At 37.2% G+C, this 22997-nt stretch overlaps 1 pseudogene; it reads right to left on the minus strand.

Moving 5' to 3' along the window:
• Window positions 1-1401: 1401 nt before the first annotated feature.
• Window positions 1402-3425, minus strand: LOC120246390 (annotated as a pseudogene).
• Between the last annotated feature and the right edge of the window lie 19572 nt (window positions 3426-22997).

The raw sequence follows: 22997 nt of genomic DNA on the forward strand, positions 1-22997 counted from the left end.
TCAAAAAATGCAAAAGAGAGAAACCTAGACAAAATAACAAGATGGAGGAATTCTCCCCCAAAGAAAGATCATGAAGAAACCACAGCCAGGAATTTGCTAAAAACAGATATAAGTAACATAATATGAACAATCATTTAGAAAAAGCAGTCATAAGAATACTAGCTGGGTGTGAAAAAATATATAGAAGACACCAAAGCAACCTTTGCAGCAGAGATAAAAGACCTAAAAAATAGTCAGTCAAAAATAACAAATGCTATAACTGAGAGGCAAAACTGACTGGATATAATCCCAATGAGAATGAAAGAAGCAGAGGATAGAATAGGTGATATAGAAGATAAAATTATGGAAAATAATGAAGCTGAAAATAAGAGGGGGGGAAACTATTAGATCATGAATACAGACATAGGGAATTCAGTGATTCTACAAAGTGCAATAGTATCCATATGGTAGGAATCCCAGAAGAAGAGGGGAAAAAAGGAACAAATTTGTTTATTTGAACAAATTATAGCTGAGAACTTCCCTAATCTGAGGAAGAAGATAAGCATTCATATCCAAGAGACAGTGAAAACTCCCCTCAAAATCAATAAAAACAGGTTAACACCAAGACATATCATAGTGAAACGTGCAAAATACAAAGATAAAGAGAAAATCCTGAAAGCAGCTAGGGACAAAAGTCCTTAACTTACAAGGGTAGACACATAAGGCTAGCAGCAAATCTGTCCACATAAACTTGGCAGGCCAGAAGGGAGTTGCAGGATATATTCAATGCACTGAATGGGAAAAATATGCAGCCGAGATTTCTTTATCCAGCAAGTCTGTCATTCAGACGAGAAGGAAGACGAAGAGTTTCCAAGACAAGAAATAGTGGGAAACTTCTTCAATATAACTGACAATAGCTTCTCTGAAAACAACCAATACTATACTCAATGATGTATTTTTCAATATTGTCTCCCTAAGAATGAGAATAAGGCATAAGTGTCATTCTTAATACATTTATTTAATATTTTACTGGAGCCTCTAGTTGTCTAATAAAGAAAAAAATGGCATATATATTAGAATGAAAGAAATGATATAGTCTCTGCTCACAAAACTTGTATATAGAGAATGCTCAAAGAATCTATAATAACAAATATTTACTAGCATTAATAAATGGATGAATCAAAGTCACAGGATACAAGAATACAAGATACAAGGTATACCTCAGAGATATTGTGGGTTCAGTTCCAGACCACTCCAATAAAGTAAATATTGGAATAAAGTGAATCAAATGAACATTCTGAGTTCCCAATTCCTATAACAGTTATGTTTATACTATACTGTAGTCTTTTAAGTGTGCAATAGCATTATGTCTGAAAAACAATGTACATACCTCAATTCACAAGTACTGTATACTAAAAAGTGCTAATCATCACCTGAGCTTTTAATGAGTTGTAATCTTTTTGCTGGTGGAGGGTACCGCCTTGAGGTTGATGGCCCCTGATTGATCAGTGTGGTGGCTGCTGAAGGTCGGGATAGCTGTGGCAATTTCTTAGAACAAGACAACAAGGGAGTTTGTCTTTTATCATTGTTATCAGTTGACTCTTCCTTTCTTGAGTGATTTCTCTGTAGTATGTGATTTTGTTTGATGTCATTGTACCCAGAGAACTTCTTCTAAAATTGGAGTCAATCCTCTCAAACCCTCTCACTGCTTTATCAACAATATGTAATATTCGAAATCTTTTATTTTCATTTCAATAATTTTCAGAGTATCTTCATCAGAAACAGGTTCCATCTCAAGAAGCCACTTTCTTTGCTTATACATGAGAAGCAATTCCTCATCTGTTTAAATTTTATCACTTGATTCCAGCAATTCATTTACATCTTTAGGCTCCACTTCTAAGTTTACTTCTCTTGCTGTTTCCACCACATCTGCAGTTACTTCCTCCACTGAAGTCTTGAATCCCTCAAAGTCATCCATGAGGGTTGGAATCAACTTCTTTCAAGCTCCTATTAATGGTGATGTTTTGACCTTTGCCCATGAATCATGAATTCTTAATGGTGACCCAAATAGTGAATCCTTCCCAGAATGTTTTCAATTTGCTGTGTCCAGATCCATCAGAGAAATCATTAGTGATGGCAGCTATTTCATTACCAAATGTATTCTTTTTTTTTTAAGTTTATTTTATTTATTTTGAGAGACAGAGCCACAGAGCATGGGAGGGGCAGAGAGAGAGTGAGAGAGAAGCCCAAGCAAGCTCTGGGCCATCAGCACAGAGCCTGATGCAGGGCTCAATCCCATGAACTACAAGATCATGACTTTAGCCGAAATCAACAGTTGGCTGCTTAACCAACTGAGCCACCCAGGCATCGAACCAAAAATATTTCTTAAATGATGAGCCTTAAAAGTTGAAATGACTCCATGATTCATGGGCTGTAGAATGGATGTTGTTAGGAGGCATGAAAACAATATTAATCTCACTGTACAAATTCATCAGAGCTCTTGGGTTACCAGGTACATTGTCAAAGAGCAGTAATATCTAGAAATATTTTTTTTTTTTGAGCAGTAGGTCTCAACAATGGGCTTAAAATATTTAGCAAACCATGTTGTAAACAGATGTGCTATCATCCAGGCTTTGTAGTTCCATTTATACAGCATAAGTAGAGTAGATTTAGCATAATTCTTAAGGGCCCTAGGATATCTGGAATGGTAAATGAACACTAGTTTCATTTTTAAGTCACCAGCTGCATCTGTTCATAACAAAAGAGTCAACTTGTCTTTTGAATCTCCGTAGCCAAGGACTGACTTCTCCTCTTTCGCTATTATAGATAGCTGGCATTTTATTTCAATAAAAATTCTAAATGGCATCATTTTTCAATAAAAGTTGTCTCATCTACACTAAAAATCTGTTGTTTAGTGTAGCCACCTTCATTGATTATCTTAGCCTGATTTTCTGGATACCTTGCCACAGCTTCTCTATCAGTTCTTGCTGCTTCACTTCGTACTTTTATGTTGTGAAAATGGCTTCTTCCCTTAAGTTTCATGAACCAACCTCTGGTAGCTTTTAACTTTTCTTCTGCAGCTTTCTCACCTCTCTCATCCTTCACAGAACTGAAGAGAGTTAGGGCCTTACTCTGGGTTAGGTTTTGGCTTAAGGGAATGTTGTGTCTGGTTTGATCTTGTTTTCAGGTCACTGAAACTTTCTCCAAGTCAGCAAGAAGGCTATTTTGCTTTCTTAGATTTTTGTGTTCAGTGGAGGAGCACTTGTAATTTCCTTCAAGACCTCTTCCTTTGTATTCACAACTTGCTAACTGCTTGGAACAAAAGGCCTAGCTTTTGGCCTACCTACATTTTTACATGCCTCTCTCAAAAGCTTAAGAATTTCTAGCTTTTGGTTTAAACTGAGAGATGTGTGGCACTTCCTTTCACTTCAACACTTAGAGGCCATAGTAGGGTTTTTAACTGCCCTAATTTCGGTAGGTTGTGTCTTGGTATGGGGAAGCCTGAGGAGAGGGAGCGAGATGAAGAAATAGCCAGTAGGCGGAGCAGTGAGAATACACACATTTATCAGTTAAATTCACTGTCGTCTTTGGGTGTGATTTGTGGAACCTCCAAATAGTCGCAATAGTAACACTAAAGATCACTGAAGACAGATCATCATCATAAATAGAATAAAAATGAAAAAGTTTAAAATATCACAAGAATTACTAAAATTTGACACAGGGAACCAAAGTGAGCCAATGTTCCTGGAAAAAATGGTATTGATAGACTTGCTCAATGCAGGGTTGCTGCAAACCTTCAATGTGTCAAAAAAACCGCAAAATATGTAAAACATAATAAACTGAAGTATAATAAAACAACGTATGCCTATACAAAAATCAATTCCAAAATCAAAAAGCAATTTAAAAAATTTTAAATGAAATTCTGACAAATAATGCCAAACAATGAAATGTTTAGTAATAAATTAAACAAAAGAAGTATAAGAATCTTTACTGAAAATTAGAAAATACTCCTGAGAAAACTTAAAATCTTAAGAAATGTAGAGTAATACTATGTTGTGGGTTAGGAGGCAGTACTGTTAAGAAATTTATTTCTCCTACATTTATCCATCACTGCAATACAATTCTAGTCAAAAGCTCCACAACTAATTTTTGGTATGTGACAAATTGAGTCTTATATTTGTTTGGAAATGTAAAGGACATAGAACAGTCCAAAGAATTTTGAAAGACAAGAATCAAGGTAGAGGATTCATATTACCTTTTATCAAGACTTATTTTCAATCTACAGCAATTAAAACAGTGGTTCCAGCATAACCCCAGACAAACCATGGAAACAGAATAGAAAGTCCAGAAGCAGAAACTGTATATATATCTTTTTGGTACAGATGCCCAAAAAAAGTCAAAGAAAGAAAGTCTTCTACACTTATTACATATTGCTGAAAGAACTCTATATAGATATGGGAAAGAATTGACCTTGATCCTACTAGGGGCAAAAATTAATACAAGATGAATCAGAAGTATAATTATAAGAGATAAAAATTTATAGCTTCTAAAAGAAAAAAAAAGTACAATATGTTAATAACCTGAAGTTATGCAAATATTTCTGTTATAGAAAAGAAAAACTAGAAATAAAGAAAAAATTATAAAGTTGAATTTATCAAAATTGAAAACCTTTGGTCATCAAAGACACATTTTATATGATATTCTTTTCTTCCCTTTCTTCGCACATTGGTGGGGGTGGAGGTGGTAGTGGTTGCGGTCATTGCTATTGATTTTTTTTGTTATCGTTGTTGTTTTTCTTTTCCCTCCTCCTCTCCTCCTTCTCTTACTTTCTTTAATGTCGCCCATAGAGAGTCAGTAATATACATTTACAGGTAATCCACATCCACTTTGCAATAACTGCAAACCTACATTTCTGGGTAGTGTACCTTAAAATAACAAAATTCTAATTACTTCATTCTGTCCCTTGTATCATTGCTGCTATTCATTTCACTTATGTATAAGTATACATAAGCATATTTATCCATAAGATATATACCTAAGCATATATAATTGAATACATTGTCGGTGTTATTATTTTGAACAAATTGTTATCTGCTATTCCATTAAGAAAAATAAGTTTTCATTTTACAGTCACTGTTCCTTCCTGATATTCTTTCTTACTTTGTGTATTTCTGCATTTCTAACATATTATTTTTGTTCTCTCTAAAGAACTTCTTTTAGCATTCCTTGTAAGGCGGGTCTACCACTAAATTATTTCTTAAGTTTTCTTTGTCTGAGAAAGTCACCTTCACTCCCTTCACTCTTAGAAGATAATTTTTTAGAGCACAGATTTCTAGTTTTGGCTTTATTTTCCCCTAACATTTTTAAAATGTTTTATTTATTTCTGAGAGAGAGAGAGAGAGGGAGGGAGAGAGAGAGAGAGAGAGAGAGGCAGCGTGAGCAGGGGAGGGTCAGAGAGAGAGGGAGATACAGAATCTGAAGCAGGCTCCAGGCTCTGAGCTAGCTGTCAGCATAGAGTCTGACATGGGGCTCGAACCCATGAGATCATGACCTGAGCTGAAGTGGGACTCTTAACTGACTGAATCACCCAGGCACCCCTCCTCTAACATTTTAAATATTTAACCCAACTGTCTTCTAGCCTGTATGGTTTCTGAGGAAATGTTGGATATAATTCTCATTTTTGTTCCTCTTTATTTACAGTATTTTTCCCTTCTGGCTTCTTGCAGAATTTTTTCCTTACCTCTGATTGGCCTAGATACAGTTTTTCAGCATTTATCCTGTTAGGTGTTCTTCAGCTTCCTGGATCTGTGATTTGATATCTGAAATTAATTTGGGGAAGCTCTGAGTCATTATTGTTTCAAAAGTTCCTCTATTTCTTTCTCAATTTCTTCTCTTTTAGGCATTCACATTTGTGTACATTACACCTTTTATTGTTATCTCACAGTCCTGAATATTCTGTTTTTTTAACTCTTTGTTCTCTTTGTTTTGTAGTTTTCAAAGTTTCTATTGCTATATCACTAATCTCAGACAGTCTTTTCAGACAGTCCTACCATTAGATCTCATTCTATTTGTGAGTCTATGTCTCTGGACTATGAACTTCATAATAAGACTTTCTCAGTCTTTTGTTTGTTTTGTTTTGTTGTTTTCTATATGTAAGTGAGACAGGATGATTACAGTGGGCTGGGATTGAGTATTTCCCTTTTATCACATTGGTTAGGCTATGAAAATACTCCACCAGGTTAGGCTCTGGCTAACTAGTTTCCATTGAAAGCAATCCTAGTTAAGAAGAACAGTGGTTTCTGGCATATTTCAAAATTGTTCCTCCCCCTCCTGCCCCGCCCCCACCCCAGCCAGAAGGAGGAGGGGATATTTCTCTGATATTTACTTCGGGAACCTGCTCAGGCTCCTGGAGATAAATTTCACAATATAGTGGGTCTCCCTTAGCAGTGATCCCTGCCCTCGTATTTTAAGCTCTCAGAGTTGTCCACGCTGAGCTTTTAGCAATTTGTCAATTGAACTTTAGGTTTTCCTAACTTTGCAGTAGTCCCCACAGTAGTTTTTGCTTAAAGGTCTCTGCTCTGATAAGCTGTTACTCCCTCTATTCGCCTCTGTCTTTTCAGTGTTGAGGGCAGTAGTTTGTCCTGTCTTTCCATCTTTTATGGATCCAAGAAGAGTTATTAATTTTTCAGTCTGTTCAGTTTTATTTGTTGTTAGGATGGAGTAGTGACTTCCAAGATCTTTACACGAGCTTATGTAAGTCTAAAAGATAGGCAGAGAAAAGCAACTCTTTATGGTTAAAGTATTATGAAAATATTATGATGAAAGTATTATGAAAATATGAAAGTATTACTTAGGTGTGCTCAGGTATTTGGAGGGGGGATGTTTAAAAATAAAACACTTGGGGCGCCTGGGTGGCTTAGTCGGTTAAGCGTCCGACTTTCACTTAGGTCATGATCTCGCGGTTCGTGGGTTCGAGCCCCGCGTCGGGCTCTGTGCTGACTGCCAGCTCAGAGCCTGGAGCCTGTTTCGGTCTGTGACTCCCTCTCTCTCTGACCCTCCCCTGCTCACGCTGTCTCTCTCTCTCCTAGAAAAAAAAAAAAACATTTAAAAAATAAATAAAAATAAATAAAAATAAAAATAAAACACTTAATGGGGTGCCTGGGTGGCTCAGTCGGTTAAGAGTCCAACTTTGGCTAGGTCATGATCTCACAGTTCAGGGGTTCATGTCCCGTATTGGGCTCCATGCTGACAGCTCAGAGCCTGGAGCCTGTTTCAGATTCTGCGTCTCCCTCTCTCTCTGATCCTCCTCTGTTCATGCTGTTTCTCTCTCTCAAAAATAAATAAAAAAGTAAAATAAAATAAAATAAAATAAAATAAAATAAAATAAAAAAAAACATTTAAGAAAGGTACTTAGAGTTTTACTTTAAAATTGCTGGTTTCTTAACAATATTTCACATTACACTAATAATGTCCATTTAAATATCAACCACCTTTAATCATAATGCACTTCAACAGATACCATTACTAAATTAACAATGGCAAAGTAAACTAGTTTCATTATGTAAATGAAAAAAGACATCAAACTCATCTATGTTTTGTCAAGTCAAACTAAAACTATAGTGTAGGGGGCTCCCATGCCCATGCTCATTCCACACTCAGCCAAGTGGCCTGTGGGTGGAGGGTCAAGGCGGCCTCTTGGGACCCGCCACGGTGTGCAGCCTCCTCCCATGCTCCAACTTGGGGGGTCCTCCTGAACACAGGAGCGGGACTTTGTGGCAGCTAAGCCAGATGGGGTGCAGCTGCATCTCTTTGGGTATGTGATGCAGTGCTTTAGAAGAGGGGCTTCAAACTGGTGGGGATGAAGACGCTGCAGGCAACAGCAGGAGTGCGTGCTGAGTGTTACCGTGACCTGCAGAGGAAGCCCTTCTCCTCATACCTCACTAGCTACATGACCTCCAGCCCCATGACGGCCATGGTCTGCGAAGGCTCCAGTGTGGTCTGCTCCTTGAGGGTCATGATAAGATACAGTTGAGGCTGCCCTTGGCCCTATAGAGAAAGGGGTTGGGGGATGACTTCAGCGTCCACATCAATAGGAACACATTGTCCATGCCAGAGACTCGATGGAGGAAGACTAGAGGGACATTCAGCTACAATTCCAGAGCAGGGGATAGTGGACTGGGCACATAATGGCCACCAGAGTAGCATCTACCAGCCTGAACACTCAAGCTGTCCTCAGCCACCCCGGCAGCCACCCAGGATCAACTACTGTCCACAAGAAGTTGAGCCCACCCATGGTCTGCCTGTCTGTCCCAGATCACCTCCCTGTCAACCTTCTGCCGCACCCCAGCCCAAAGCAACAAAAAGATGGTCTGAGCAATGAAAATTTATGCGCCATTTAGTTCCTAAAGCCTGTGAGAAATCAGACCAAATCCTTTCTGTAGCAAAGTACCTGGAAACCACTGGGGTGTCTCCAAATGTGTGTAGTGTGACCTCCTTCCTCCCAAAAGGGAGGGACATTAAAATTCACTGTACTGTGTATGGGGGATGAATTGCTTATTACAGTTTCTGCCATCTCTGAGGTAGCAATGAGGACATTATGCAAAGTTGTAAGAGTTTGAGAGTAGAAATAAAGCTTATTCTCAAACATACCCACACAAAACTATAGCAGTTTGGGTACTACAGTAAGTACATTAATCTACTAGTTCACTGTTCATACTCTGGTTTACACTAATTTTACACGTTTTTTTGAGTTCAGATATTTTATTTTTTAATTGTTATTTATTTTGAGAGAGAGACAGAGAAACAGACAGAGGGCACATTTATGGGGGGAGGGGCAGAGAGAGGGGGAGAGAGATAATCCCAAGCACACTCAGCGCTGTCAGTGCAGAGTCTGGCATGGGGTTCAGTCCTATGAACAGTGAGGTCATGACCTGAGCCCAAATCAAGAGTTGGATGCTTACCTGACTGAGCCACCCAGGCACCCCCAAGTTCAGTTATTTTAAAAAGTGGGAAAATTCAAAAATCTCAAACTGGTGATGCCACCTCAGCTGAGGAGTACAGAATGTTTCTCTAGATAATGTGTCTCCAAGCATTAGCTAGCAATAACTTTTCTTTTTGTATCACAATTACAAGAACTTCTTGAACTGGAATTTTCAGAGAAGGCATACAAACGTACTGTTGTACTATGGAGGAAATTATTCTGAAGAAATGTTTCATACTGTAACGTCTAATGTGCACTGCACATTAGACATAGCCTCCTTTCTTTCCCTTTCCTTTCTTCAATAAGGAGAAAAAATGGTCCATATTTTTAATTTTTATTTTTTATGTTTATTCATTTTTGAGAGAGAGAGAGAGAGAGAGAGAGAAAGAGACAGAGAATCTGAAGCAGGCTCCAGGCTCTCAGCTGTGAGCACAGAGCCAGGTATGGGGCTTGAACCCATGGACTGTAACATCATGACCTGAGCCAAAGTCAGACCCTTAACCAACTGAGCCATCCAGGTGCCCCAGTCCATATTTTTTGAAATCTATTCTCTTTATGATGACTTTAAAAGATGCTAAAGTTGTATAGATAATCCACATATTCTTGATCCATTCATCAGTTGATGGACATTTAGGCTCTTTCCATGATTTGATTTTCTTTGAAAGTGCTGCTATGAACATGGGGGTATATGTGCCCCTATGCATCAGCACTTCTGTATCCCCTGTGTATACTACATGGCAATGAGAAAGAATGAAATCTGGCCGTTTGTACCAACATGGATGGAACTCGAGGGTGTTATGCTGAGTGAAATAAGTCAGGCAGAGAAAGACAGAACCCATATGTTTTCACTTCTAAGTGGATCCGGAGAAACTTAACAGAGGGCCATGGGGGTGGAGAAGGAGAAAAAATGGTTGGGGAGAGGGAGGGAGGCAAACTATGAAAGATTCTTGAATACTGAGAACAAACTGAGGGCTGATGGGGGAGGAGGGGAAGGGGGGTGATGGGCATGGAGGAGGGCACTTATTGGGATGAGCACTGGGTATTGTATGGACTCCAACTTGACAATAAACTATGAAAGAAAAAAAAAAGATGCTAAAGTTAGGTTATCATTCTGAGGATCACCTTTCCTTGAAGTTCAATTATTTAAGCAAATTAATGTTTTCTGTCACTTAGAGAACAACCCAAAATGAGCCATTTGACTATCATTAACATAATGGTTCTAGAAAACTAACTGGTACACAACTCATATTCAAAGGGAAAAATGCATTTGAAGGGTTTCTGTGACTTTTTTCTTCTTTTCCTTCCCTTCTGTTTAGATGATTCATAGGGCGCACCTATGAAATTTATATTTTGGGAAAAAAAAGAAATTTAGATTTTGGGGAATATATGTGCATAGCATAATTACAGCCTTCTTTACTACACCAGTACCTGAAGAATAACACTCATTTTTACTGAAACTTTTATATGTTGAAATAAGATTCACTTCACATATTATTTTGCAAAATCCCTGCTTAGGTTTAAAGTGTTGATTTATTTCCTAAAACCTTGTAATTCCTTACCATAATACTTTACAACTACAGGTTATCCAATGAATAGGCACAAACCTCTAATAATTTTACCCCATTAATAAGCATTGTATATATAAGATAAAATTATTTTTGTTATAGAGAAAGCATAAAATTTCTCTAGTGAATGCCTATTATTAACACACACATATAAAAAATACTTTCCTTGTCAGACTTAACAACCAATAATGCATTAATATTTAGTGCCGTATTCCAGCAGACAAATTAGGGAAACAAGCACTTGTCTTGTTCTTTATCAATATAAACACTCCTAATTTAAGTGGAGATGGAATATTTTCAATCCTCACTTTAAGTTAAGACATACCTTGGAGACAAAAATAGTCAGATATGTAATTTGCCTCTTAATTATTGTCACATGTTCAGAAATAGAGGTTTTTTTTTTTTTACTTTTTAAAACAAAACTAATTTCTCAGACCAAATAATATTATATCTGAGGCTAAAAATGTCAAATTCTATTGGCCTCCATACCCACACCATGCACACACATAAACAGACATACACAAAGACTACTTTTTCTTTTATCTAAAGCATTTTTTCCAACTTATAAATATGGAGAATTTTTCAAAAAAGAAAGTAAAATCCTTAGCTAGGAGCTTTAGATTTTTTTTTTTCTCGCTCCCTAACACCTCCAAACACACACACTGGCCCAACTATGCTTATAAACACTAGATAGACTGATTTCATATTAAAATCACTAGCATATCAACCACTCTGAACAACACAAGTAGATTATTTTCTGAGCATTTATTTATCTCCTCAAATGTTGCAATAAATAAAGCTTCTGGATGCCCAGTTAGCAATTTGGGAAAAGCTGGGGGAGAACATCTGGCATCCTTTTATCTCCCTGTGGTAAGCAGGCAGAATAACTCTCTCTAATAAAAAGAAAGAAAGATGGGTGTTATATGGAAACCAACTTGATAATAAACTATTTAAAAAATTAAAAAAATATATAACTCAAGAAAGAAAGAAAGTCAGTCTATGCCCTAATCTCCAGAACCTGCAAATACATTACCTTAATTGGCAAAAAAAAAGATTTTAAAGAGTTTTAAGGACCCTGAGATAGGGAGATTACTCTAGATTATTCAAGTAATCACATTACTCCTTAAAAGTGGAAGAGAGGGGCGCCTGGGTGGCTTAGTCAGTTAAGCGTCTGACTTTCGCTTAGGTCATGATCTCGTGGTTCGTGGGTTCGAGCCCCGCATCGGGCTCTGTGCTGACTGCCAGCTCAGAGCCTGGAGCCTGTTTCAGAGTCCGTATCTCCCTCTCTCTCTGACCCTCCCCTGCTCATGCTGTCTCTCTCTCTCCTAGAAATAAATAAAAATATTGAAAAAAAAAAGTGGAAGAGAAATCTGAAGATTGGATCAGAGAAGTGAGACAATGAAAGCAGGAGAAGAGATGTGAAATGTGACAGACTTGAACTGCTATTGCCATTCTGAACATGAAGAAAGAGGGTCATGAGCCAAGGAATACAGGTAGACTCTAAAAGCTTGGAAAGACTTTCATGTGATAATCAACAAGGAAAAGAGGGCCTCAGTGTTAACAACTGCATGGAACTGAATTCTGCCAACAGCCTGCATGACATGGATTCCCTGTTAAAGCCGCCAGGGAAGAATGCATCCCTGTTGACCCCACCGATTTCAGCCTGACGAGACCTACATCACACTCTGAACCTAAAGAATTGTAATATAATAAATCTTGTTGTTCTAAGTCTATAAATTTGTAGCAGCAAGAGAAAATGAACACATACTTTTTACAAGTATTTTCTACCAAAAAAAACCCTTTAATTGAAATGAATGTATTTTATGTATTTTTAAAATTAAAACAATTATAGTTTATTATTTTTGAGACAGAGAGACAGAGCATGTGCAGGGGAGGAGTAGTGAGAGAGGGAGGTGCAGAATATGAAAGAGGCTCCAGGGTCTGAGGTGACAGGACAGAACCCAATGCGGGGCTCAAACCCACAAACCATGAGATCATGACCTGAGTCAAAGTTGGACGCTTAACCAACTGAACCATCCAGGTGCCCCTGTATTTTTTTTTTAATTTTTACATTTATTTTTGAAAGAGAGAGAGAGAGACAGACAGACAGCACGAGGGGGCAATGGGCAGAGAGAGAGGGTCACAGAGTGAAGCAGGCTCTGCAATGATAGCACCCTGTGCAGGTCTCAAACTCAGGACCTGAGTCGAAGTCAGATGCTCAATCGACTGAGCCATGCAGGTGCCCCAGAATGAATTTGTTTTAAAATAAGAAAGGACTTACGATTTTCTACTAAATATTCTTAAATAAGTTCTACGATTTTGGAGCATTCTGGAATGATATATCTCTTTAGAAAATGATTTATGTCTTGTTTAAACAAGTGAAATTCACTTTATCTTATTCTCTACATCATCCTAGATTTGAAACATGGTTTCACATCTCAGCCTTATTTACTGGAACCTTGCAATTCTAAAAAGTATACAAAATGAACAGCTCCTGTTTCTGTACCACTTTAACTAGATGCTCTACGTCCAGGATCAAACAGTAATCCTTCAGCTTTATTTTTATACTTAGACTTTTCCCCCTTCACAGTCTTTGCCAAATTACAGTGGTAATGGCAGTTACTTTTTCATAAGCAACAGGGTGTCTGCAACATTGATTATCAAGTGATTCTGAGATTCCCAGTGCTCACACGTTATTCTCACAAGACTTTGAGCATCATAAACTAACTACAATATTCATTCATCATCAAGGGAAGGATCTACTGTTTCCCCTTAAAAAAAATCACAGCCTACCATTTCTTTGTCTGTTTCTGCAACAATGACTCAGGGTGCAAAGCAGTGTGATTTAGAGCCAGTCTAAACAGTCACTTTCGTTTTGCAAAAAAAAAAAAAAAATCCTAGAAGCAATCCAAGTAAGAATAAAAGTATTTCAGTTAGCTGTTTTATGCTGTATCCTTGACTGAGAACTTGTTCCAACTGGGAATGGGGTTTTTAATATCTTGGCTTATGTCAAATGTAAATAGTGAGTACAAGTGTAATTTTTCTTTTTGTGACTGTTCATATTTTTTTTTACCTCACTTGTTTATTTATACTAACTTTTTAACAAAATTTTTGGTTATTTGTCCTTCTAATTTAATCAGTACTCGAATTAAGTTGCCTTTCTGTCTCTTAAAGCACAGAGCTCATTGGATGACAAATAAAATGTCCTCAACAGAAATGCTAACTTGAATCCTTGCCCTCAAAGAGCTATAATCCCAGAGAAGAAAACTTTGTGTTAAAAGACAGCATTTCATAATGATAAAACCCCTAAGAGATGTATTGGGCATAGAAAATACAGATGCAATGAATCCAGGGTACACTTAATTAGAGAGGGCTTCTTGAGAAATCTGGATTGATAGACCATCATTCTCAACAGAAGCAATAAGGAAAAAAAAAAAGAAAGAAAGAAAGAAAAAAAAAAGGTTAAGAGTCTATCCAGAAAGATCCAGGAAGACAACTGAGTACTTTGTTAAAAACTGCCAGCATGCAGTTGTGTATATCTAGAAGGCAAAGAGAACAACCAGACAGAAAATTTTAGAATACTATTTTGTTTACATTATATCTGAAAAATAAAATTGGTGTTTCTGAACAGGGGAAGGGAGGTAGAAAAGAGATCTAACATTTGTACAGCAGTTACTATAAGCCAGACACTGATATTTATGGATGCTATCCCTGTAAATTCTAAGAGCAGTCCAAGAAATAATACTATCTCTATTTTATTACAAAATAAAACAAAATTCAGAGACATTGAAGTCATGTGAGCAGTAAGTAGCAGGATTTAAATCTAGGACAATCTAATTCCAAGAAGTTTGTACTTTTTCTACAATACTGGGAGATTGGACCCTCCCTCAACACTATAATATTCTTTATAGAATAATATGAAAGCTGATTTAACTTCTTCTCCATATAAGCTTATCCAGCACTGAAATTCTGAAATTCTTAATTTCCTTTTAGCAGTCTCTCTTAAAAACAAAGAACAAATTTTGTTTTACTTTCATCTTGAGGCCATTTTTATATGTATTTTAATTATTTTCACTATTTTTATGACACACTGAATCTGCACATGGAAAGACAAAGGCATTGTATGAAGATATCCAGAATCATTGATACCAATCTTGCATTTTGGAAGCTTCCTTTTTACTAAGTATGTTTTCATTAGTGGTGGATTTTTCCTAACTGGATAGATCTCCAGATCTAATTATTCCATTTAATTGTCATATGATAGCAAGTAATGAGCTCTGTATCACCATGAGTCTTCAGAATTGAACTTTATATACAGTTATGTTGGAGGTAGGGCAAATAATTAGTAAAGCTCCAAGATTCTGACATATACATCATTACACATGAACATGTTTTACATTCCTAACTAGTTAAAAGCTTGAAAAGGAAAAAGGAAAAACAGTTTTGATCATTCTCAGTTATCAAAGTACCAAAATAAAAACATGTTTCATAGTCATTACTATTGAAACCACAATAGTTTAGACATTTACATAACACAGCAGCAGAGTTTAAAGTGTGAACTTTCCTGAAAATCTACAGTCTGTACCTTAGAAAACATTCATAGTCATTGATTCATGAACTCAAAGACTAGACCTAAAAACATGAATAGCTATACTGGCCAAATGTACACATTATGATATTGATTGCGGTATAACTTCTAATATGTTTTTAATATGAAGAAACAAGTAACTAAAATAAAGGAATGGTCAATATATTTTATCCACAAAATGGATATTATATTTTATAGATATAAAATTGCATTTAAAATATTGATATTACTTAAAATGATTATAATGCTAGAAAAAAACATATAGTACATTTAAGATCACCCATAAGAAAAATGAGTTGAAAAAGATTCTTAAAAATATTAATATGAATTAATAAAAAATGATGGCTTATGAGTGATTTTTAAAATTTGTTTATCATTTTTGGAACTTTCTACAACAGACATTTTTACCTAAGCAAAAAGTTTATTGTCAATTAAGCAAGCTATTTTGCCTATAAATCAAATAATTTAATTTATTGATTCATTTTATTTTTTTCCTACCTAGCACCCCTATGATTTCTCCTAGGACTTAAAAATTACCACTTATTATTCTCAATCAATGAAATAATTCAAGATGGGTTTGGAAGCATTCCTTTCCAGTTTAGGTATGATGATTAAATTTATGTGTCAACTTGACTGGCCATGGGACAAGGGAAGGGAGAATGAGAAGTGGAACAAGTTACAAATACTAGCTATGACCATGTGACCAGTTATAGACAGAATTGTAACTGTTATGAGTATTTCATACTCACTTTGCTATGAATACATTTGTGTGTATTTGTTCTTTTTCCTTTTTGACTTTTTCTCTTAGTCCCTTTTTATATAACTTAAGATTTACTGATTTTATATCATAGAATTTAAGTATTATTACTTTTTCATAATAGTATTTAAGTTATGGGACATCAAGGAGAGTACACATCACTCCAGGACTTTACTTCCTCTTCTAAGGAAGGGATAAGTTTTCAGTTGTACACAAAAGAGTTTTATCATGTTAGGCAGAATTATGACCTTGTTTTTGTCTTTAGTTGGAGATAAGGTATAGTTGAAGGAGATGCATATGGGTGGTAAATTGACAAGGGGTGGATATCTGATGGTTAATTTTTATTTGTCAACTTCAATGGCCATCATAATGTGCAGATTATATTTTATTTGTGGGTGAGTCTGAGGGTGTTTCAGAATTAGATTAGTATATGAATTAGTGGGCTCAACAAAGTAAATTGCCCTTTCTAATGTGGTTTGGCACCATCCAATCCTTTGAGGGCATGACTAGAACAAAAAGCAGAGGAAAGAGGACTTTCTCCCATTTTTTCTGCCTCACTGAGGTGGACTTCCATCTCTTATCTGCTTCTCTTCTCCACTGGGATTTACACCACTGGCTCTCCTTGTTTTCAGCCCTTCTGACTAAGGCTGGACTATAATATCAGTTTCTGTGGGTGTCCAGCTTGCACAGGGCAGATTGTGTGTTTCTCAGCTTTCATAGTCACATACGCTAATTCCTTATATACTACTGGTTCTGATTCCTCTGCATAAACATGACTAATATAATTGGATTTGAGGTAATAATTTTTTTATTTGCATGTCATTTTAAAATCTCAAAGTTTAATTTATACGTACATTTTACCAATTATAAGTGTCCAATTTGATGAGTTTTGTCAAAATCGATGTCATTTTTATTTGTGATTGCTATTTTTTATGTGCCAAGTTTGAAGTTAGGGTGTGAATAACAAACTCCCCCATCATCACAAATGCAACAGTGCTCAAATCCCCAGATTAGAATGCATTTCTGTTTCTTTCTCTCTTCTAATCCCTTCTCAACTTCCATGAAATTTTAAGAATCCCACTGGGGTCCCCAATACTGTTGAAAGCCCAAGCCCTGTTTTTTCCTTAGGCATCACTACAGATAAAACTTGATAAACACACTCTACACATAGAAGTTAAAGATCTTCAGATGCCATAAGAAGTTAGTTACTTTGAGAGGAACCAGTCTTGGGTAGCAACCTGAAAACATAGGTGCCTATTATAAGGGTAAGTGGCACAGATAGCCAGTCATATTTCCCCAAAGGTAGCATAGCCACATTACAGTTAATAAAACAGATCCGTGATACTGTTATTTTGAGATTCTAAGCTATCAGCCCTCATCTAAATGGTATCCTCATAACCAGCCTCTAGCAATCACAAAACCTGTCTGAGTGGTCAAACATGGAGGGGTGGTAAGACAAACTGGCAACTAAGAAGCCAAAGTTAGAATCTAGAAGTCATCATGAAAACAGAAGCTTCTTGGGGTGTCTGGGTGGCTCAGTCAGTTAAGCATCTGACTTTAGATCAGGTTTGAGCCCCGCTCCGGCTCTGTGCTGACAGCTCAGGCTGGAGCCTGCTTCAGGTTCTGTGTCTCCCTCCCTCTATGCCCGTCTCCCTCCCTCTATAGCCGTCTCCTGCTCTCTCTCTGTCTCTCTCTCTGTCCCTGAGCAGGGGAGGGTCAGAGAGAGAGGGAAATACAGAATCTGAAGCAAGCTCCAGGCTCTGAGCAGGCTGTCAGCACAAAGCCCAACGCAGGGTTCGAACCCATGGACCGTGAGATCATGAACTGAGCTGAAGTCAGATGTTTAACTGACTGAGCCACACAGATGCCTCCAATTTTTTTTTTAAAAAAGAAAAAATATAAACTTCTTTGGAATTCTATAAATATTTATGAAATGTTAAGGCTTACAAGGGGTATTGAATGTGAACTGAAACAATTTTACTGAGATAGCAAGAGGGAGACTTGTAAAATGGGCCCTTTAGCAACCTGACAATTTGTGAAAAGCCCTGGAGCAGAGGTTATATATTTTGCCAAGACTTTCAAAAATAAAACCAAGGAGATTGAAAGTATAACATACAACAAGATTGAAGGAAGAAGAAGAAGAAGAAGAAGAAGAAGAAGAAGAAGAAGAAGAAAAGAAAGAAAGAAAGAAAGAAAGAAAGAAAGAAAGAAAAAAAGAAAGAAAGAAAGAGAAAGAAGAAAGAAAAAAAGAAACTGGTTAGTAACTTTTAAAGGAAATATGGTTTGCATAGAAAAATCTCTAAAAAGAATTGGATTTAACACAACGGGACAAAGTCACAAGGTTTCCTGAGTACATAGGTATATCAGGAGAAAAAAGCAAGGTGGAAGGGTGGATTATGGCCAAAAAAACATAATTATATTTGAAGTTGAAGCCTTAAAGAAATTTTATTTAGAAAGATTTTTACTATATGTTTAACACAGTATCTTTGAGTGTCCCTTAAACTCCTATTTTCTGAAACCCTGAACCTCTCTAGTCATTGCATTGTAATTTATGCTACTTTTCAGGAATAAGCCTAAATTTCCTCTTCTCTAAACTGGGAATAATAATGTTTGCCAAACAGGAATTTTATGAGGATTAAGAGCTGTAATGCATATAAAATCCTTAACAGGGTATCCAGAGGTTAAGTGTTACAGAAATGAATGTGGTTCTAAGCTGTTGTTATTCTTTTTGTTGTTGGTATTATTAGTGATATCCTTTGCCAGTAAGTATCCTTAGAAATTTACATTAGGATGTTCATTATCTATGGGTGGTATCAGGGAGGAAGACTTTCCTTTTCCTTTTGAGGTCCTTCTAGCTGGATTTAGAAACAAAATTGATGTGAGACAGTTTAACAGAAGAAAATCAAATTTAATAGACATACATTCAGAGAATACATGCAGACAAGAAACTCCAAAAACTATGAGGCAATGTGAAGCTCATATGGCTAAGGAAAAGGGGACTAAAGACAGAGGGGAGGGGGTGTCATTAGCAGGAAGGGGAAAGGAGATATTTGGAAAACAACGACTGCCCTGTTACATAAATAAGTCTCTCAGGTAAAAGGGAGTCTCTGCCAATGCTGTTCACAGCTCTCTGCCCGACACAAGGAGGCCGGGCCATTGAGGGGGAGGTAAAAGAGCTTTTCCCCAAATCTCTTGTGTTTTCATTGCTTGTAACTCAAAGATAATGTTCATGCCAAAGTGGTCCATTTTGGGTTGGCCTGTCTTTGGCCTCTACAGTGGCAGAGAGTTAAATTAAAGGACCAGAGAGAGCATTGCCTGAGGCAACAAATTGAAATAACCTCTTTCCCTCCCTCCTTTGTCTTCTACACTTTTACCAATGTGAGATCTCTGGATCTCAGGGTCATATCCTAGAATGTTAGATTTGTGATGAAATATAAAAAGAATCTAGGAGAAGGGCAACACCATAATTATCAAGAAACCTGACTCAGAGTGTCTGAGTGGCTCGTCTAAAGTCAGCTAATAGATTTAGGAGAGAGCCAAAAAAAAGAAAAAAAGAAAAAAAAAGAAAAAAGAAACCAACATTATGAGTGGACTTTGATAACTATTCCACCAGATGACAAGATAAAAGTACTGGAGTTCAAGGACACTTAAAGCTTTGAGGAAATACTGGTACCTACAAATAAGGCTGTAGTCTCCAGGTGCCTTCATTTCTTGACACAAAAAGTTCTTACTCCCACACCTGATGCTACAAAGAACAGGAAATCCTATATATAAAATCCATCTTTCCAGCACTTTATAAACCGATGCCCTCTCTTCTCTCTACTTTGTTTTTTCTCCCAGCTGTCAGGCATACATTGACATTACTACTTAAGTGACACTCCATTACATATATTTAAAGAATATTTTTACCTCAATTTTCAAGAGCCTGATTAATATAGCACTTTTTTGTCAAAAGAAAATATTGGATCACATTTTCATCTTCAGTCTTACTCTACTAATAATCAACTAAATTATTTGAATCAGATGAGTTTTTAAAAATATTTTCAAAGAACAATCCATTGACATTAAAAAAAAACCTCAATATACTATTGATTAAGAAGAATTACAAATGTATAAACTATTTGCTGTTTTAAATTCACTCATTTTCTTCTGGCATTCCATGTTCCTGATGTTGATTTTTATGAGGTCACAGAGTGACCTCTCATGACATTTTGACTTGATTCACTTAGTAGGGTAGAAGTGACAAAGAGGCTGTCCAAAAGCTTTGTTTCTAAAGAAATAGTCTCTCTCACTTCAGACTCAAGATGATGAAGTTTTGGGGTGATGGGGGGTTCGTGGAGTCCAGATTCAACAGCCAAGAAAGATGTCTTGAAGACGTCTTTTGTCCAAAAAGGTGATTTTATTAAAAAAACAGGGACAGGACCCATAGGCAGGAAGAATTGCACTGGGGTTGTGATGGGAATTCATTACATACCCTCAGGTTGGGAGAGGATCAGGGATACAGTAAGTCTATAAGGCATTTTAAAAGGATGGTTTATGCCACTTATTACGGTTTAATAAAACCCCAGTCATGAGACCCTTCAGATATGTATCAGAGGTCTATAAGCTTGGAGTATGATTGCCAGCATATATCTTGGGGCAGTTGTGATAAAGGAAGTAGACTTAAAGGATCCTCAAGGTTGGGACAATGTTAAGTCAAGGTTCTCTTTTGCCCCTACCAAAGTGTCACCATCTAGGCAGCTGAGCTCCTAGAGGGAGGTCACTGCTGATTTCAAGGACTTATCAATGGGCTGTAGGCACTAAGGGAATTTAGTTTTTCATTTGCCTTAGGTTCCCTCCCACATTACCATGGCAAACACTTTTCTTTGTTCTTGGGTAGCCAGGAGTGTCTGAGGAATATCACACATATTCCAGCTGGGTGTGTGTGTGTGTGTGTGTGTGTGTGCACGCGTGCCCACCAGCCTGTATTTTGCCCTCAGCTTGCCCCAAGCTCCCTCATCAAAGATAAATGGAGACTATCAGAGGTATTAATATTTACATTCATAAATTCCAAGTTGGGGTTTTCTCCTTCCACTCACCTCCCAGTGATTTTAGGGCATGCAGACTATGAAATGGGCTTGCCCCAAACCTGAGCCTGGAGGCTTAAGAGGGAAATAATTCACTGAATGGAGAAACGAACATGATGAAAATGCGACATATGAACAAATAAATAAATGACCTTTTAAAATATCTTTATTTATTTAAACTTCACGTTGTATCGGTATAGAGTACTTTTTAATACTGATAACCCCCCACTACTGAAAATGAGACCTTAGAATGTGATCTGGCTTACTAAATTCTCAGAAGAGACATTGGCATAGTGTTCCCAAAAATCTTCCCAAATAATACTGCAGGTAACATAGGTAACTGGATAAGTCATCATATTAGTAAGTGGTTATAAGAGTTTTGCAAAGAATGGTAACTGCTTGGTAGTGGCAGTGAACCAGAGCCCAGATAATTTTCCATATATTTTAAACTCAAAATATTGAACAGGACAAAGTAAAAACACCAATCAAGAAGGTAGATTCATGAACCAACGTCCATATGCATGCATGCATACACATACAGATGCACAATCATAGAACCAAAACCTTTTTCAGATCTTTCCACATCTTAGTATCAGGAACCAAAATAAAAATATACAGAGACAGCAACAAATGAATAATATGGAATCTTTTTCTTTTTCTTTTTAAATACTTATTTTTGAGAGAGAGAAGGAGGGAGAGAGAGAGTGCACACATGAGCAGGGGAGGGGCACGAGAGAGAGGGGGGACAGAGGATCTGAGGCAGGCTCCTTGCTGACAACAGTGAGCCTGATGCAAGACTCCAGCTCACAAAGTGTGAGATCACGACCTGAGCTGAGGTGGACACTCAACCAACTGAGGCACCCAGATGCCCCTATGGAATCTTAATATAACAGCTTTTATCTACACCTATCTAAGACAGAAATATGTTCTCGTTAAGTAGAGAGTATAGGGGTGGAAAACCTTTCCCGTTTTCCCTTCTAGGTTCTTTGAGTGGTCTAACAATTAAATTGACATAAGACAGGTTAACAGGAGAAAAAAAAAATTCAGACATGTGCATGAAAGACATGAAACCCAAAGGCAGTCCAGTAATTGAGGTTTATATGCCATCTTGAACTAAGGAATAGGATAGGGGCCTGAGGCTTTAAAGGGGAGGAGGGTAATTCACAAGGAGATGTTTGGTAATCAAAGGTTTGCCATGACATACAAGTAAGTCTCTCAGATAAAAAAAAATTATCTCTGGTCGTAGCTCTTTTCTTGGTACAAAGCCCCCTGTCTAAATTCTTTTAGGTAGTTAAGGGAGAAGCAGGTTCCTGAGCCTGCTGGGTCTTTATTGCCTTCAGTTCAAAACAATCCCCATGCCCAAGTGGCACATTGTGGGACAGCACGTGCTTCTCCCCCTCAAGAGTGTAGTATTTACTTGTTACCTTCAGCCAGCTCTTTCTTAGCAAATAAAAGAGAACAGATTATATATCCTTGACTGCATTTTCAGGGTAACCAAACTGCTATAGAGAAGAAAGAGTCGGTAACTTGGCAAAACAGCAATTTATGGTTTGCCGGAACAATAGCGCAATATGCGTGATTACAGTCAGCTGACTCAGGGATCCAGGACTCACAATATACCTTGGTGTGAGATGATGGATGATGTTTTTGTGCTCATTGTTTTGGTGAAGCACGTGGTCCTACTAGCTGCAAGTGGCTGGGGCTTCTAGTCCAGCTATATGCCCAGGGAAGACTAGGGGAACCAGGAATTGTTCTACAAAGTCTTTTCATAAAGAAAATAGAGTTCTGCAGTTATTTTTTTTTTTTAGTTTTGTCATCAAATGCTTATAAAACTAGCAAACATATTTTATAATCAGAGAAATGTGACAACTTAAACAAAGTGTCACAAGGAAGAGGGGTGATCTGACATAACAGTAATTTCCCTTATAATGCATTACAAGAAACAAAGTTCAACTTTTGAAATTATGAAATCCTACTAATATGGCAGTGATAAGGCTTGTCAGACTAGAGGCTTGGACATTTGGAGCTGAATTAAATAACTGGTCTTTAATCACTTAGTTTC

Source organism: Hyaena hyaena, unplaced genomic scaffold (assembly GCF_003009895.1).
Source record: "Hyaena hyaena isolate Hyena2069 unplaced genomic scaffold, ASM300989v1 scaffold_470, whole genome shotgun sequence".
Taxonomy (NCBI): Eukaryota; Metazoa; Chordata; class Mammalia; order Carnivora; family Hyaenidae; genus Hyaena; species Hyaena hyaena.